This window comes from Danio rerio, chromosome 7 (assembly GCF_049306965.1).
Source record: "Danio rerio strain Tuebingen ecotype United States chromosome 7, GRCz12tu, whole genome shotgun sequence".
Classification (NCBI taxonomy): Eukaryota; Metazoa; Chordata; class Actinopteri; order Cypriniformes; family Danionidae; genus Danio; species Danio rerio.
The window spans coordinates 40,732,391-40,751,257 of NC_133182.1; the positions used below are offsets into that span (position 1 = coordinate 40,732,391).

General features: G+C 42.9%; 1 protein-coding gene across 3 annotated transcripts in view; it reads left to right on the forward strand.

Moving 5' to 3' along the window:
- The window catches only part of ptprn2 (protein tyrosine phosphatase receptor type N2), a 283,469-nt gene that overhangs the window by 160,421 nt on the left and 104,181 nt on the right, over positions 1-18,867 (forward strand).

An 18,867-nucleotide genomic window follows, 5' to 3' on the forward strand; every position in this document is an offset into this window, starting at 1 on the left:
TACAATGAATTAACAATGAATACATGTGTTTTCAGTACATGTATTTTGAGAACAATGAATTACAGTATTTATTCATTTTTGTTAATGTTAAAAATTGTTCAATGTTAGTTTTTGTTAACTCACAGTACAATAACTAATGTTAACAACCAATACTTTAGATTTTAATAATGCATAAAATGTTGAACTATGATTAATAAATGCTGTACAAGATTGTTAATATGCTTAGTTGTTAGTTGCTAACAATAATAAATGCACCTTTATTTTAAGTCTGTACACTGGATGCCACGATCCAGCATTTTTAAACATGTTCCTTCATGTTCCACTTGGGGAAAATAAGTTGTTTGGTACAACACTAGGATTAATATGAGGATTTTTGGTGAACTGCAGTTTGAGCTTGTTTAGAGCTTGTGGTCCAGTACACCTATAGATAGTTGTGTCATTATACATTGACCCATTAGTTCCCAGCTGGCATCAGTTAAATCAAATGAAATATTTATTTGAATAACATGTTTGCAGCATCAAATATTTGTTGAATAAAAGTTTCATATACTGAAAAATTACTGAAAGTCAGTTCCAGTAAAGCTGCTTATCTGTCTGGACAGAACTTTGGATCTGAGAATGTGAAAGCGTATTCACGCCCTATTCCTCCTACTGATTTACATTTAGCCAAAATGGACATCCTCCCGCTGTCTCAGGGCTCCCGGAGGAAAAAAGCTGCAGCTGGAAACCAGCTTGCCAGATCTCACATCCTGGATGTGTATATACTTGGCTTTTGGACAGCCATTGAAATAAATAAATCTGCTTTTTCTTAGTAATATTTACACCAATGAAAGTGAATATTTTTTAACAAAGAAAATTTTTATATCAAAAATTATATCATTTACAAAATATAGTTTTTGGTATTGTGAGTTTGCAAGCAATGAGCACAGTTGTTTAAAAGGATGCTAAAAGGAACTCATTGTTTCAGTGATAAATATGCACTCACTGGCCACTTTATTAGGTACACCTGTCAAATTTCTAATCAGCCAATCACATGGCAGCAACTCAATGTATTAGGCATGTAGACATGGTCAAGACGATCTGCTGCAGTTCAAACCGAGCATCAGAATGAGGAAGGAAGGTGATTTAAGTGACTTTGAACATGGCATGGTTGTTGGTATCAGACGGGCAGGGCTGAGTATTTCAGAAACTGCTAATCTACTGGGATTTTCATGCACAGCCATTTCTAGGGTTTACAGAGAATTTTCCAAAAAAAGAAAGTATCCAGTGAGCGGCAGTTCTGTATGCATAAATGCCTTGTTGACGCCAGAGGTCAGAGGAGAATGGCCAGAATGGTTCCAGCTGGTAGAAAAGCAACAGTAACTCAAATAACCACTCGTCACAACCGAGGTATGCAGAAGAGCTTCTCCGAATCCACAACACTTCCAACCTTGAGACGGATGGGCTACAGCAGCAGAAGACCACACCGGGTGCTGTTCTTGTCAGCTTAGAACAGAAAACCGAGGCTTAAATTCGCAGAGACTCACTAAAATGAGACAATAGAAGATTGGAAAAACGTTGCCTGGTCTGAAGAGTCTCGATTTCTGCTGCAACATTCAGATGGAAGAGTCACAATTTGGCATCAACAATATGAAAGCATGGCTCCATTCTGCCTTGTATCAACAGTTCAGGCAGGTGGTGGTGGTGTAATGGTGATAGGGATATTATCTTGGCTCACTTTGGGCCCATTAATACCAATTGAGCATCGTGTCAACACAGCAGCCTAGAGTATTGTTGCTGACCATGTCCATCCCTTTATGACCACAGTGTACCCATCTTCTGACTTCCAGCAGGATAACGCACCATGTCATAAAGTGCGAATCATCTCAGACTGGTTTCTCCAACGTGACAATGAGTTCACTGTATTCAAATGGCCTCCACAGTCACCAGAATTTAATTCAATAGAGCAACTTTGGGATGTGGTGGAACGGGAGATTCACATCCTGAATGTGCAGCCGACAAATCTGCAGCAACTGCATGATGCCATCATGTCAATATGGACCTAAATCTCTGAGGAATATTTCCAGTACCTTGTTAAATCTATGCCATGAAGGAATAAGGCAGTTCTAAAGGCAAAAGGGTGTCCAAAATGGCTAATGAGTGTATATAATTATAATGATATGTCTGAGAATATTTTTAATGTTTGTTTAGTTATTTTATTTTATTTTATTTATTTTTTTACCATAATAAATATTAGTGTGCTTGGTCTTACACCCTCATTCTGAAAAGAGAAACTTCTTTGTGTTTTTCAAGCCCCATTATGCAATATCTGATTAAAGCTTTCTAATCATCCAGAGACTGGTAATTGTAACATTAGCACCACAGGGGTTTTAAAAAGTAGAGGATTAGAACAATATGCAAATAGTTCAGGTTTGGCTTTTCATATTAATATTATATAAAAAATGTATTGAATGTTAATTATTAAGTAATGATATAGTTATGCTTACTGCTTTTTAGATGTCCTATTGAAATACCTCAATGCTGCAATGCCTTTTGGTGATGAACCAAAAATGGAAATCATAAACGGTTTAAATGTGGCTGGATTACTATTTCATTCATTCTGGGGAGAAAAAAAATAATAAAAAGGAGGGAAAAAATACTCTTGGGGGTGCTGGCTGCTTAAATCAGTGTGAAAGATTAGCATCACCATCTCCTCTCATTTGACATGCCTATATACACTGTATTACAGAAGTCACAACCTATTAATCAGTGTGTGTGTGTGTGTGTGTGCGTGTGTGCGTGTGTGTGTGTGTGTGTGTGTGTGTGTGTGTGTGTGTGTGTGTGTGTGTGTGTGTGTGTGTGTGTGTGTGTGTGTACGTGTGTGTGTGTAATGTGTTAGTCCTACTCTGTTTTTACAGTTTTTCTATTTAAATGTCATCTGGAGTTTGAACATGGAAAGTCTGATGTGCAGCGGGATCATTGTTTGTATCAGTGTGTCTGCTGGTCGTATTTGTCCATATTTGCATCATAGACCACTGCATTTGGTTGGTAACAACTGGAGATGTGTGAAATGCACCATATCCAACAACAGCCTTTATCTGAGACAAAATCTCATGACAATGAACACACAAATCTGAGGATCTGAATACAGCCGTCGGCTCCAGAGTCATTAACAGTGAGCCAGAATGATTTCATTCTATTTCAGACGTTGCTAGGCAATTTTTGGGCCAATCAAGCAATGCATTCTTACCTCACCTCACTGCTGGACCAATCAGGTATTGATCACGACTGATGATAAGAAAGTGGAAAAGCTAATAAATAATCCGGTTGGACGATGCGTGAAATAGATTTCAAAGATTTTTTGCACGGGCATTTGGTTGTTAATAAACAGATCTTGACAACCATTAGTGTATGCTGGAAATGAGAGTCGACAGTCCATATGTACAACACTCACCCAAGCTACTCTGATTCAGCCTGATCTTTCTTTCTTTTCTTTCTTTCTTTGTCTTTTTTCTATTTCATTTTTTTTCTGTTTATCTGTCTTTTTCTTTTCTTTTTTTCTATTTATTATCTGTCTTTTCTTTTTCTTTCTTTCTTTCTTGCTTTCCTTCTTTCTTTCTTTCTTTCTTTCTTTCTTTCTGTGTTTCTTTCTTTCTTTCTTTCTATTTCATTTTTTCTGTCTTATCTCTCTTTTCTTTGTCTTTCTTTCTTTCTTTTTTTTCTGTCTTTCTTTCAAGAACTGTGACTGTGTAATACAAAATTTTTCTACTTAATAAACATCAAGGCTCAAACCTTGCCTTGATTAATCTCATAAATAATGTATAGCCTATTTTAATCCAAATAATATTAGAATTCATAGTTTACTCAAATACAAAATGAACACATTATGAATGATTATGTTTAAAATTAGGACTAACAACACACTAAACAATCCCCTGTAGAGTTCATTTTTCTGTGCCTCAGAAAGTGGATGGAGTCTCTAGTGTCTTTATGTCATCTTATAACTGAAATTAAAAAAGTGTCAAATCAAATCTTTTGCTCTGTATACAGTGCATTCAGAAAGTATTTATAGCGCTTCTCTTTAATTATCAAATTTTTTTTTTTTTTGTTACAGCCTTATTTCAAAATGGATTAAATTTATTTATTTCTTCAAACTTCTTCACACAATACCCCATAATAAAAATGTTCAAAACATTTTTTTGTTGTTGCAAATTTAATAAAAATAAAAAAAAAAAAACCTGAAAAATCCCATGTACAAGTATTTACAGCTTTTGCCGCAAAGCTCTAAATTGATCTCAGGTACATTTGGTTTCCACTGATCATTCTTGAGATGTTTTAGCAGCTTAACTGGAGTTCACCTGTGGTAAATTCAGTTGATTGAACATGATTTGAAAATACACAGTGCTTGTCAAAGCACAAACCAAACATTAGGAAAAAAGGAATTGTCTGTAGACCTCCGAGATAGGATTGTCTCGAGGCACAAGGCTGGGGAAGGTAACAAAAAAATTTCTGCTGCTTTGAAAGTTCCAATGAGCACAGTGGCCTCCATCATCCATAAGTGGAAGTTGTTTGGAACCACCAGGACTCTTTCTAGAGCTGGTCGGCCATTTAAGCTGAGTGATCAGAGGAGAAGGGTCTTAGTCAGGAGGTGATCAATAACCTGATGGTCACTCTGTCTAAGCTCCAGCCTTCTTCTGTGGAGAGAGGAGAACCTTACAGAAGAACAACCATCTGTACAGCGATCGTCTAATCAGGCCTGAATAGTAGAGTGGCCAGACAGAAGCCAAATGGAATTTGCTAAAAGGCATCTGAAGGACTCTCGGACCATAAGAAACAAAATTCTCTGGTCTGATGACACTAAAATTGAACTCTTTGAAGTGAATGCCAGGCAATAAGTTTGGAGAAAACCAGGCACCGCTCATCATCAGGCTAATACCATTCCTGCAGTGAAGCATGGTGGTGGCAGCATCATGCTGTAGGGATGTTTTTCAGCAGCAGGAACTGGAATATCAGGATAGAGGGAAAAATGAATGCAGCAATGTACAGAGACATCTTGAAGGAAAACCTGATTCAGAGTGCGTGGGTGGGTCAATTAGTGCTTTTAAAAACACCAGGGGTTTGGTTTAGGGTTTGGTTTTAGGTTAGGGGGATCGATCAGTTGGTCAGTCAGTAAGTCACTCAGTCAACAGCAGGCGCAAATGGCACTACATTTTCATTTCTATTGTGAATGGGAAAATAGATACTGCCCAATGCAAAGACATCTTCCATTGCAGGTGCAGAACTCGGCTCTTGTTTCAGTTGGCTGCCGTTCGTTTGATGTATTCATGGGCAGCTTTTCAGTCCAGATGAAACCATGAGACATGAGCCAATGCGAGGCAACAACACAGTTGGGTTTTTGTTAATTCACTAATACTAATTAGCCACACTAAAAGGGATATAAAGCATAATGAAATAAGAGAGAAGGACATCCACAAAATCTAAGCACAGCTGGTCACAATAGAAATGCTGCTCTACACATTAATGCCAGGTGAAAACCATGCCAAATTTTGAATGGAGACAGAAACAGAGATGCTCTGGATGAAACCATTATCCTCTCTCAGCATTTAGATTCAACATCCTTCACAATTTCTTTAATAATTGTTTGACTGTTTATTTGCTTGACTAACCAGGGGTTCTGTTTATCCAGAACTTTCTGTGGGCTGTTTTTTGGTCAGTCAGTACTGAATGGCATCAATGTAGCCTTGAACATTTGAACATCTCTGATTCTGAAGTACAGTGTTATCCTGCAGTTCCAGCTGTTACATATATGATCACTAGCTCGGCCAGATCACTGCTGCATTACCAAGATCAGACTGTTATTTTTGTGATGTTTCTGAGGGTGAGGCTGTATTTCGATGTTTCTTGCAGACCAGAGTGAACAGATCTGCAAGCTGAGACGTGACGTGGTGTGAACTGCTCAGCTGCTTGCTCAAACACAAGCTCTTTGTTGCTGCACCTCTCATATGTCAGAGTCGCTTCATCTTATTGTCTCTTTTCCCTTTCATCTCTGTCTTTTCGGCCCTCTTCCATCTTCATTCAGCACCTATGTTTCCTCTCCTCCTCTCTTTTTGTCTCTCTATCTCCTTCAAGGTTTTACTCTTTTGCTTACTTCCACTATCATATCTCATTTTGCCTCTAATATTCATTGGTGGACGGGGAGTAGGAAGGTTTCTTGCTTTGATTCCATCTTGCAGGCTTATCAAAGGCAGGCCAGCACAATGTCATATCACTATTGAAATATACAAGGACGAGATGCATTACTGCAGGGGGAGAGATGATTGCTCGATTTTTAAAATGGGTGGGGGAAGAAAGCGGTTTGAATTTGTGCTTGTTTTTCTCTCCCAAGACAACAACAGGCCTTGTGACCATGATACAAATGAAGCAAGTCGGTTGTTTTGTCTTGAACAAAAGGCTTGAATTAAGAAGATGTGCCTGTAAACACACCTATTTAGGCTTAGAGAAATTCAATACCTGAACATCTGTCTATAATCTGTCTGTCTGCTCTTTTCTGTTTACAAAATGAATACTTTTAATATCTGAATAACGCTTGAATGAATTATATATTTTTAAAGCAATTGTGAAACACTAAAAGCGCTTATTTATGAGTAATGCTGCAAGTCTCTGGATTTCATATCAACTAACAAGAACAAACAAATATATTTTATATTATAGATTAGAGCTGTTACATCATCAGAGTTTTACATCACAGTTATTGTGATCAAAATAATATAATACAAACAACAATATTAGAGAATAGAAATGAGGACATTGGTCTCCTCACACTTTTTTCTGCAGTGCTGGAATTAAATAAAGGGCCATGAACAGAAGCAACCTGCTTCTAGGTGAGTCACGACTAATACAATTGATTTAAAACAAAGATATGTAAAAAAAAAAAAAAAAAAAAAAAGAAAAGAAATGGGCAAAAAGTCCTACATGTGTGATTTTCATCCAATTTCCAGCTCAGTGTTTGTGCCCTCACCTGCATGTCCAAAGAAGCAGACACAGATTTTCATGTTCAGAAGGATACAAAATTTAAAGGATTTAAAGCCCCAGTATATTTCAAATGAAGTCTAGGAATGAACTGAGATGACGTCATTTTAAACAAAAATATGGCTGAAATTACTTTTCCAGTTTTAAGCAGCTCCTAAACTCCTGCCCTTGGTACGTTACGATTACGCAATTAGTAGTTGTATTCTGTAATGCCCTCATTAGCCCCTTTTTCACAGTGATACCAGTAGACATCCGGAAAACTTCTGGAACGTAAATTAAAAAAGTGCTGTTTACAAAGGCAAGAACGTTCTGGAATTTTTCCGGAAAAAACACATTCACACATCCATTTTAAAATTATGGTAAATTCTGACATTATTTACCAGAAATGGCTTCTAAATGGCTGCACTATTTGTAAATAAAAAAGGGGTCTTTTGTTGATGGTTTCACTTTTCTTTAAAGCTTTAGAATTCATGCACCTGCTTTGTCCCAGAGACATCCAAAAGCAGAGGCGAGGATTACAGCTAAATGTTTACACGTTTGATAACATTACGAATTCTGTGGATTTGCATTGTGAACAACTTCGATGAAAGCATACTGTATGGAGGAACGCTTTCACATGTTGAGATGTACATAAAATGTGTGTGCTGCACTCGGAGCACGCATCAAGCAACTGAAGCAAAGCTTGATGGTAAAGAAACTGCGGTTTATTATAAGGATATTACCAATTTTTTCCACAGTTGGCATTAAGAAGGAACATAGAAACAATATCTGACTAACATCTAGCAGCTAAATGTGTGTGGAAAATATTCAAAGGCTTTTATTTTCATAAACAGCACGGAAGTGAATGTGTCTGAGTGTTCTGATTGGCTGGAGTAGATGTCTCACGTCAGCGTGTTCAAAACATGAACGCTCTGCGTTCACACATAGCAGCATTCTGGCAAATTACCGGTAATGTTACAACTTCTCTTTCTGGAAAATTGCCCGAATGAATTTACCAGTATTTTCAAAAAGAGCCTTTTCACACATGATCCCTTTCTGGAAAATTGCCGGTGATTTTACGGAAAGGTCTGTATGTGTGAAAGGGGCTATAGACATTACTTTCACATATCATGTATGTCACACAGGAGAACAACGTTTGAAACAACAACACTAGCCACATAAGTATACTACACGGTCAAGCTACAGATCTGGTGCTGATGTATCTGCCCCTGTACAATTGCTCGTGGAGAGATTTTAATGACTTAGAAGGGGTCACAGACCAGATGAGAAGTCCATCTTGTTGTGCAATAATTGAGTTGACTTTCAATGTCTGTCCACGGCAAATAGAATACAATGTTGTGCTGTAGTGGCATATGATGAAAGCTGGTTGCCAGATGTTTATGATACTGTTCTTCTTTCTCAGCCACCATGGCTGTGTTTAGGGGTACATGTGGGCAGCGTGACACATTTACAACACTGTCTACTGCATTGCGGAAGTGTTCAAAAGCAGTATACCATTACTCAGCTTTTTATTTACGTCTTTATTTTGCAAGTTAAAAGTATGTGTGTGTATGTGTGTGTGTGTGTGTGTGTGTCCATAGTGTGAATCACATTAGTTATAACGTAAAACATACATAATAATGCTGTAAATTGGGTGGAGTACTTCTCAACGGTGGAACAACTTCTTTAGAGAGAAAAAACATAATTTTTTTGTACAAATTATATTGTTTTTTTGCACACACACACTTTTAAGAAATACAATATAGGTTTTGATAAAAAAAAATATGCACTTATTTTCCATATTAATTGAAATATATGTAAAAGGCACATATAGTGGGTAAATCTCCTTTACAAATAATATTGAGAATGCTATATATTTTTGTTTTCACAAGCTTTGGAGATATAATGTATTCTACTTTTAAATAATAGGTCATTTACTGTAAGTTATAGCTTTCGTCATGAGCCACGGCTGTGTTCAAAATGGCATAATTATTTTCAAAGTGCACCTCGAAGAGAACGCAATTGTTACCATGAAGATTGCCAAAACCTTACTGTAAAAATACTTTGAAAACAAATTACACCTAAGAGAGATGACCTTATTGTTTTTTGTAAATGCTTAAATATTTGAATGTTCTAAATGAATAGGGCATGGAGGATACTGAAGAATAGAACACAACCAGGAACTATGCTTCTAACTTAAGCTCTAGAGGTGGACTTGCAAGCATACATGTTTGCAACACGCGTTTTGAGAATGTTCATTGGAAATTATGGATTTAAGAAATGCCAAATCAACAAAATCCATGTTTGTAACAATGGAACTTGCACTCTTAGTTGGCTAACGGTGGTTCCCCTTCGGTTGGGGAACTTCAGTGCCATGAATGGGAGGATTCGGATCAGAAGCCGCTTATCTGGAGAGTATTGAACGGGCCAATGAATGAAATTAATTGGCAGCGTAAGCTTGCGCAGGTGTGCGACATCTGCAATTATCTCAGCATATAAGCACACCTGAAGCCAGCAGACGCCATCCTTTTCGCTTCAGATCCTTTCTGAGTGAGTCGATGAGGGTTCCTCTTGCTGATCAGCACTTCAGAGCGAACGAGTGTGTCTCCCGGTCCAGAGTGGGTCTTCGCGGTGGCAGACGGTCGAGCTGGGTTACTCCCTTGCCTGCGGTTCTTTGGGTCCGGTCCTCCAGAGCGGTGCGTATAGTTGCAACTTTCCTAAAAGAGCAACACAGTCGTGCAGCACGTCCTTTTCAGGATGGCGCTCCGACTGTGCGTTTCTGGATGCGGGGGTTTCCTGTCTCCGGATGATGGACACGATCACTGCATTGCATGTTTGGGGGCTGCCCGTGCTGCGAGTGCCTCCGCCCTCACCGCCCTTGACGGCGGAGCTGCCAGGGGGTATGAGGCGATCCCGTCAGTGGAGCGCGCTATCGCGGTCAATCTTTGTCCGCGCGGCGCCTCTACGTGGCGGGGTTTGCCCCGCCTCCCGTCCAAAGCCTGTAGGTTGTCTGCCTCCCTCGGAGCCAGAGCTTATAAGGCTGCGGGCCAGGCTGCTTCTGCTTTGCACGCGATGGCCACCTACCAGCGCTACCAAGCGCAGGCGCTGGCCGAGCTGCACGAGGGCGGGTCCAACCCAAGCTTATTACATGAGCTGCGCACCGCGACCGACTATGCTCTTCGGACTACTAAGTCCGCCGCGTGTGCGCTGGGGAGGACGATGTCCACACTTGTGGTTCAGGAACGCCACCTCTGGCTAAACCTGGCCGATATGCGCGACGTTGACAAAGTTCGCTTTCTTGACTCGCCCATATCCCAGGCTGGCCTGTTCGGCGACACCGTCGGTGAATTCACCCAGGAATTCAAGGCGGTGAAAGAGCAGTCGGATGCGATGGGCAATGTCATCTATCGGCGTGGCCGTAAGCCCGCTCCGCCCGCCGAGCCATCCACCTCCGCTGTTCCTCGCCGAGGGCGCCCGCCAACGAGTGCTGCCCCGCCCCCGCCTGCGCCTCCGGCCAAGCGGGCGCGGCGTTCACCTCGAAAGCAGGCAGCCCCTCCTGCCCAGGGCGCCGTTAAGTCCGGTAAACGGACCGCGAAGCGTCCCTGAGACAGGCCATCCGGAGAAGAGGAAACTTGCTCTTTCCCCGCTGGAGGGCGGGGCCCCGATAACAACGGTACTTTTCAGTGCCACCAAAACATCAGTAAAAGAGCACTTTTTCCCTTCCCCGGATGTGACTGCACGAGTTCTGCCAGTCCGGGACGCGCTGCCTTCCGGCTCGCAGACTCTACGTGCTTCGCCAGTGGCTCACGAGCGCTGGGGGGACGGTCTCCCTTCCCTCAGCCCTCCAGCCCCCTCTCCGGAGTCAGGGTGCGGAGCCAGAGCGAATCGCTCTCCTCCAGCTTTTCCGCGGGACCCTCGTGCTTCCCGGATCAGCACACCCACTCCGCGCTGCCCCACCGCTGGTACGTCAGCGATTGTAGCGATGACTCCATTAGCGAGGGCTCTGCCTGCCTGGTTAGCGCGGGCCAGCCCCTCGCGGTGGCTCATACGCACAATCAGACTCGGTTACGCGATTCAGTTCGCGAAACGGCCCCCCAAGTTTACGGGCGTGTATTTCTCCAGGGTCAACCCCCTGTCCGCCCCTGTCTTGCGAGAGGAGATTGCTGCCCTCCTGGCGAAGGGTGCAATCGAGCCGGTTCCTCCAGCCGAGATGGAGAGTGGGTTTTACAGCCCATACTTCATCGTACCCAAAAAGAGCGGTGGGTCACGGCCAATCCTAGATCTGCGCGTTTTGAACCGCTGTCTGCACAAGCTGCCGTTCAGAATGCTCACGCAGAGGCGCATTCTCCAATGCGTTCGTCCTCTGGATTGGTTTGCAGCCATAGACCTGAAGGACGCGTATTTCCATGTCTCCATTCTTCCACGCCACCGCCAATTTCTGCGGTTTGCGTTCGAGGGTCGAGCGTGGCAGTACAAGGTCCTCCCCTTCGGGCTCTCTCTGTCTCCGCGGGTCTTCACCAAACTCGCGGAGGGTGCCCTAGCGCCCCTTCGGCTCGCGGGCATTCGCATACTCGGTTATCTCGACGACTGGCTGATTTTAGCCCACTCGCGGGAGCAATTGATTATGCACAGGGACGAGGTGCTTCGGCATCTCCGCCTACTGGGGCTTCAGGTCAACCGAGAAAAGAGCAAACTCGCCCCCGTGCAGAGGATTTCTTTTCTCGGGATGGAGCTGGACTCGATCACCATGGTAGCGCACCTCTCCGAGGAACGCGCTCGCCTGTTGCTGAACTGTCTGAGGGAGCTCGACAGCAAACTAGTGGTCCCACTGAAGTTCTTTCAGAGGCTCCTGGGGCATATGGCATCCGCAGCCGCCGTCACGCCGCTCGGGTTGCTCCATATGAGACCACTTCAGCACTGGCTTCACGATCGGGTCCCCAGACGCGCATGGCACGCGGGCACACACCGGGTCTCGGTTACTGCGCTGTGTCGCCGCGCCCTCAGCCCTTGGAACGACCCCTCGTTCCTACAGGCCGGTGTGCCTCTAGGACAGGCGTCCAGCCATGTTGTTGTTTCAACAGACGCTTCCAACACGGGTTGGGGGGCCGTGTGTCGCGGGCATGCGGCTGCGGGCCTCTGGAAGGGTGCCCAGCTGCATTGGCATATCAATCGCCTAGAGCTGTTGGCAGTGTTCCTCGCTCTCCACCGCTTTTTACCGGTGCTGGAGCGGCAACACGTGCTGGTCAGGACGGACAGTATGGCGGCAGCGGCGTATATCAACCGCATGGGGGGTATGCGCTCTCGCCGCATGTCTCAGCTCGCCCGCCGTCTGCTCCTCTGGAGTCACCCGCGGCTGAAATCGCTGCGCGCCATTCACGTCCCAGGCACGCTCAATCGTGCAGCCGATGCGCTCTCACGACAGCTGTTACGCCCTGGAGAATGGAGACTCCACCCCGAGTCTGTTCAGCTGATATGGGCGCGATTCGGGGAGGCCCAGATCGATCTGTTTGCTTCCCCCGAGAACGCTCACTGCCAGTTGTTTTTTTCCCTGACCGAGGGCTCTCTCGGCACGGATGCACTGGCCCACAGCTGGCCTCGGGGCATGCGCAAGTATGCGTTTCCCCCAGTGAGCCTGCTCGCGCAGTTTCTGTGCAAGGTCAGGGAGGACGAGGAACAGGTTCTGCTAGTTGCGCCCCTTTGGCCCAACCGGACCTGGATATCAGAGCTCTCACTCCTCGCGACGGCCCTCCCCTGGCGGATCCCTTTGAGAGAGGACCTACTCTCTCAGGGACAGGGCACCATCTGGCACCCTCGCCCCGATCTTTGGAACCTCCACGTGTGGTCCCTAGACGCGAGGAAGACTTAGGTAACCTACCGACTGCGGTGGTTAATACCATCACTCAGGCTAGAGCCCCCTCCACGAGGCGCGCCTACGCCCTGAAGTGGAGTCTATTCACTGAATGGTGCGTCTCTCGCAGAGAAGACCCCCGAAATTGCCAGATTAGTGTTGTGCTCTCTTTCCTTCAAGAGAAGTTGGACAGCAGGCTGTCGCCCTCCACTCTCAAGGTTTACGTGGCCGCCATCTCCGCTTATCATAGCGCGGTAGCTGGCGGCACCGTGGGAAAGCATAACCTGGTCATCCAGTTCCTTAGGGGTGCTAGGCGAATTAATCCATCTCGCCCCCCTCTCATGCCCTCTTGGGATCTCGCCCTCGTTCTCACGAGTCTGCGATCCGATCCCTTTGAGCCACTCGAATCAGTATCTCTAAGATTTCTGTCCCTGAAGACAGCTCTGCTGGTTGCGTTGGCCTCCATCAAGAGGGTCGGGGACCTGGAGGCATTTTCGGTCAGTGACTCGTGCCTGGAATTCGGGCCGGATTACTCTCACGTTATCCTGAGACCCCGCCCCGGTTATGTGCCCAAGGTTCCTACCACCCCCTTTAGAGATCAGGTAGTGAACCTGCAAGCGCTGCCCCCGGAGGAGGCAGACCCAGCCCTTTCTTTACTTTGTCCAGTTCGCGCTCTGCGCATTTATGTGGACCGTACTCAGAATTTTAGATCATCTGAGCAGCTCTTTGTCTGTTATGGCGGTCGGCAGCAGGGAAGTGCCGTATCGAAACAAAGATTATCCCACTGGATTGTGGATGCCATTTCACTCGCTTATTCGAGTCGAGGTCAGCCGTGTCCCCCGGGAGTACGTGCACACTCCACTCGGAGCGTTGCATCCTCTTGGGCGCGTGCACGCGGCGCCTCTCTAACAGACATCTGTAGAGCTGCGGGCTGGGCGACACCCAACACATTTGCAAGGTTTTACAATCTGCGAGTGGAGCCGGTTTCCTCAAGGGTATTAGGTAACCCTTTGGTGATTGAGGAGACAACTCGGTAGGGTGTTGAAACACGCTTGCTGCGCCATTCTCCCTAACACGGAGGTACGTGCGCCTTTTTTATCTGTCAGTAAAGTTCCCCGTCAGGTGAGCCCTGCAGATTCCTCCGTGGCCCCCAGCACTGACTCAGCGGAGGAGTCACTTGCTGGCCCACTACGTTGTAGGTCTGCCCGCTGGTCAGCCCGCGTTTTGGGTATAGGTGCCTGCTATGCGTGATCCCCACTAGGCGATCCCATATGCTTATTCCGCCACGGTTAAGTCCCCCCCCTGGGCGGACCCGTGTCTTCCCTCTCCGCTAACCACTCTTTGCTATGCGTACTCCCCCTTTTTAGGGCTAGTCCATAGGTAAATTCTGCCATCTATCCCCCCCTTGGGTAACGGATGGCCTCCGCAGCGTCCTCCCTATCGGGATTGCACGCTTCCCAACGTACTGTCGTATTTCCTAGAATTATCTAGATGCTCACGACTTCCCAAAAAAATATATCTAAATCCGTAAAACTTCTGTTGAAGTAGGATAAATTAGGGCCAGGGACACGTTGGAGGACCGCGCCCCCCATGATGTGGGTGCGTCACGCTTGCTTGACTATCTCCTCATCGGGGGTGTTGGTAAGGTGCAGTCATTATGGCGCTTTCCATATTCTCCCATTCATGGCACTGAAGTTCCCCAACCGAAGGGGAACGTTCGAGGTTACAGAAGTAACCCTTCGTTCCCCGAGGAGGGGAACGGAAGTGCCATATTCCGTCGCCATAATGACTGTCCCTTAGCTGTTTGAAAGTCTCTTCAGCTTAAAAGGATGGCGTCTGCTGGCTTCAGGTGTGCTTATATGCTGAGATAATTGCAGATGTCGCACACCTGCGCAAGCTTACGCTGCCAATTAATTTCATTCATTGGCCCGTTCAATACTCTCCAGATAAGCGGCTTCTGATCCGAATCCTCCCATTCATGGCACTTCCGTTCCCCTCCTCGGGGAACGAAGGGTTACTTCTGTAACCTCGAACGTTTTTGTAAATACAACACAGATTAGAAGAATTTAGTTTTGAGTTTTTTGTTGGGCTTTTCTTCGTTTCTATCTGAGTTTCACACTCCTTCCCATTAGGTGGCAGGAATACACATACTGTCATTGAATGAAAAAGGAGGAGGTTGTGATGTGTTAAATTTGGTTTCTTTGCTGACATTGCATCAAAATTGAACAGAAGTAGCACACTGAAATTTATCTGACTGTCCAATTGCCAGTTGGGAGAGGTTAATTACTTCTTCATTCGTACTGTACACTGCATGAATACAACAACAAATTACGAACAGCAAAGCTGAAATTCAGCCCGAATAAAGAGTTGTACTGATAAAAAAAATCCTAAAAATATGATGAACTTTGCAAAATTCACTGATAGAATGTATTGTACAGCATCATTGGTAAGGTAGATTATTATTATTTTTTAAACAAAATCAGCTACCAACTTGATTGTTTTAAAAATCTGTTGATTTAATTAGAACAGATGGAGTCAACAAAAGCATATACAGCACATCCAATTAACAACCCAACAGGTTGGTCTTTAAAGTTCCACTAGTTACTGTTAAAAATCTGTTTTTCAAGTTTTCCTTTGACCAGAACACTACAGTTGTGCTCCGTATGAAAGGAGTTTAGAGTAAAAATAACTGCACAAAAACGCACACAAATATTTTGCTGTTGTCAGTGCTTCCTGTAGACTGGGGTGATTATCACTCCCACACTGGAAAATTTACTTCTTTCAGCTTCTTGTTATTGTCTGTCATCTACTCCAGAAAAGAAAGTGCAACAGTAGTAGCTATACACTTCTTTGTTTCCAGTTGATGGGTGTCAACCAGCATTAAGGTGCAATAGTGGTAGCTATTATGCTGAAGTGTCAAGCAGATGTTAATGCCAATGCATTACATATGATATTATAGCATGTAAAACTGTAAAATGTATGTGAATATAATATAAATGTATTTTATTGTGTGTGTGTGTGTGTGTGTGTGTGTGTGTGTGTGTGTGTGTGTGTGTGTGTGTGTGTGTGTGTGTGTGTGTGTGTGTGTGTGTGTGTGTGTGTGTGTGTGTGTGTGTGTACTTGTAACTCTTTAATTGAGGCCTTGAGATGAAGAACCATATAAGTCCATATTTTCAAATTTTGAGCAATAAGATTTTTATCATTTGGACTGGGAACATTATAATATACATTTTGATTTTACTTGAAGATAGACTACGGAAGCTTCTTATTTCTAAGGAGATAACATTTTTCAGTGTCATCATTAAAAATCTAAAGTTATTGTGATTTATATTTCTCAATTGTAGAAGAGCGCTATGGTTAGTGTGGAATAACAGAATAACTCTAATTCATCATATCACTTTAAGCTACTAAAGATATGATTCCTTTATCTTAGTTTTAATACAGCAATAGAAACTTCAACATAGTAGTAAGCATTTCTTTCAAGTTTATTATTATTATTGTTATTCATTTATCCATTTTTGGTTTAGTCCTTTTATTTATCTGGGGTTGTCACAGAGGAATGAACCACCAAGCGGATTCCCTTCCAGCTGCAACCATCACTGGGATACATCCTTACACATTCATTCACACACATACAGTACTCTACCAACAATTTAGCCTACCCAGTTCACTTATACCACATGTCTTTAAAATGTGGGAGAAACCGGAGGTGACAGAGCTACACACTGCACCACCGTGACGCCCCATTATTATTATTGCTGTTATTATTATTATTATTATTATTATTATTATTTAAAGTTTACAAGGACCTTCTTACAGTACAGGCAATAACAATCAATTATTAACAATAGACAATAAATAAAACAATTAATAAATACAACATTAAATATAAAAAATGCAGACATACATCATGGCTAAATATTGTCGTTGCAGGTGGCACAGTGCACCTGTGTATATACTACTTTAAACTGTTCTTGTGCTCTACCATTTCACGATATAAATAATTATATAAACAAACATATTTATTTAATTTGCAGAGGTCTTTTTTTTTTTGGTCTTCTTATTGGACATTTTTCTGTGTAAAGCTATTTTAATGTTTAAAATGCAGACTCTTTATATCCCCAAACTGTTTCTGTATACAAAGTTTACACATACAATTAATGTCATGTTATCTCATTTTTATTTGTTATTTTTTGGACTGGATTCGGTTGTTTGTCTCATGCACTCAATTGCTGTTAGTCTATATAAATAGTTTTTGTTCAACTCCACATAAAAAAAAAATGTAGTTCATTTGTGTATGAATATGTGGAATACTTAGAAAACACCCATGAGAGTTCAGGCTGCATATTGCTGTTAAGCCCTTAATACCATGTGATTTTACCACTATTAAAAGAACAAAAGTGATAAATCATTGTAACGCCCAACCTCTCGTGGCTTATTGCGTAATTGTATTTCCTATGATCTGTTTTAATTAGATGTTTTGAATTTCTTAGCGCAGAAAAGGAGCCTGCTCCATCTTGCACTGCTCACTTTTAGCATCTGCACTTTTTGCTTATTAACATCTATTTGCCAAATTTCTGTCTGCTAATGACATAATGGCATTTGCTAAACACTTTCTGCCTGCCTGACTAAAAAAAAAAACAAGCATCCTTTATATATGCCACCTCTTTCATTCTCTGTCACTCTCTTTTTGTTTTTCTCTCATTCTCTGTGATAGATACGTATAGACAGGCTTCATATGTGGTGGGTTTGGCATCTGTCATGATGTCTGCTCTAATTCTGGAGTGATTGCTCGATAACGGTTATAGCCACGTCGGGCAGGCACTTGTCATCATCTCTTTGCTTGCAGCCGTTTTCATTGGCAGCCATAGAGAGGGATGGATTGATTGGGTGAATAGGTGAGCAGAGGAACGTGGGTGGTGAGATGAAGATGTGATATTAAAAGATCCATGAGCACTTTCTGGAAAATGCTTTTTTCTGTCATCCTGAAACGGCATCATGTTTTTGCAAACAGATCTGGGGGAAGGCATGATGGGATGGCCCTCATTTCATGCGCAATCTCTCAATCACTCTTGCTCTCTTCAATAAAATGAAATAGATGCATGCGCCTCAGCTCAGTATAGGATGATGATGATACACAAATAATATCCAATGTGTTATTAAAAATTGCTGTTTGATAAATTTACAGTTCATTGTTATAGTTTAAAGTCAGCCGTGTTTGATTATGGGATCAATATCGAAAACATTTACAGCTACTAATGTCTCCATTTGAAAACTTGTTCGGTAAAATTTATCACAACTGACAAAGACCTGCTGTAAATATTGTCACCATCTTTATCTGGTCATGCAGTTATTTTGTCTTGTTTGCATTTTACCACTCTGTTCTGCTTTCTGTTTGAAGTGGGACGCAATTTCTAAAAGTCCTTCAGACATCTTGACTTTTGCAGGACAAGCATTGAGAGCTTAAGAGAGAGAAGTAGCACTTGCTTCTGATGAGTAGTGTGGTTTAAATAAATTCCCCTGGTTCAAAGCCCACAGGCAAATCAAGCTTGATTCAGAGCCAGTTGAACTGGTTGTCCTTGTTCCCTGTCCAACAAATCTTTGGATATAAATTGTTACTTTGGTACATTTACCACCAAGTTTTGGAACCTTCCTACCATCATGCACCAGTCTCAGACCTGATTGAGCTTCAATTTCTAGACGTGCTTTTGCAAACATTTACAGTGATCTTGTAGTAATATGCAAGACAGACTTATCTGAAAATATGCTTCAGTTTGCATTTTTGTGAAAATAAAACATACGTTTGACTGTATTTTATAGGTAAAATGAATCTCACAGGGCAGTATGACGCCAACAGCTTTTGTTCCTTTTGCACTTCAGATATTTTCAGGGACATGTTTTCCATTAATGATTTCAAGGCAGTTCTTTGCACAACATCAAATAAATTCAACAAAAATCTAATTTGCTGTGTCTATGTTTTAATTGCATATGTTTGCTTTGCCTATCTATCTCCATAAAGACATGTTTTTGTG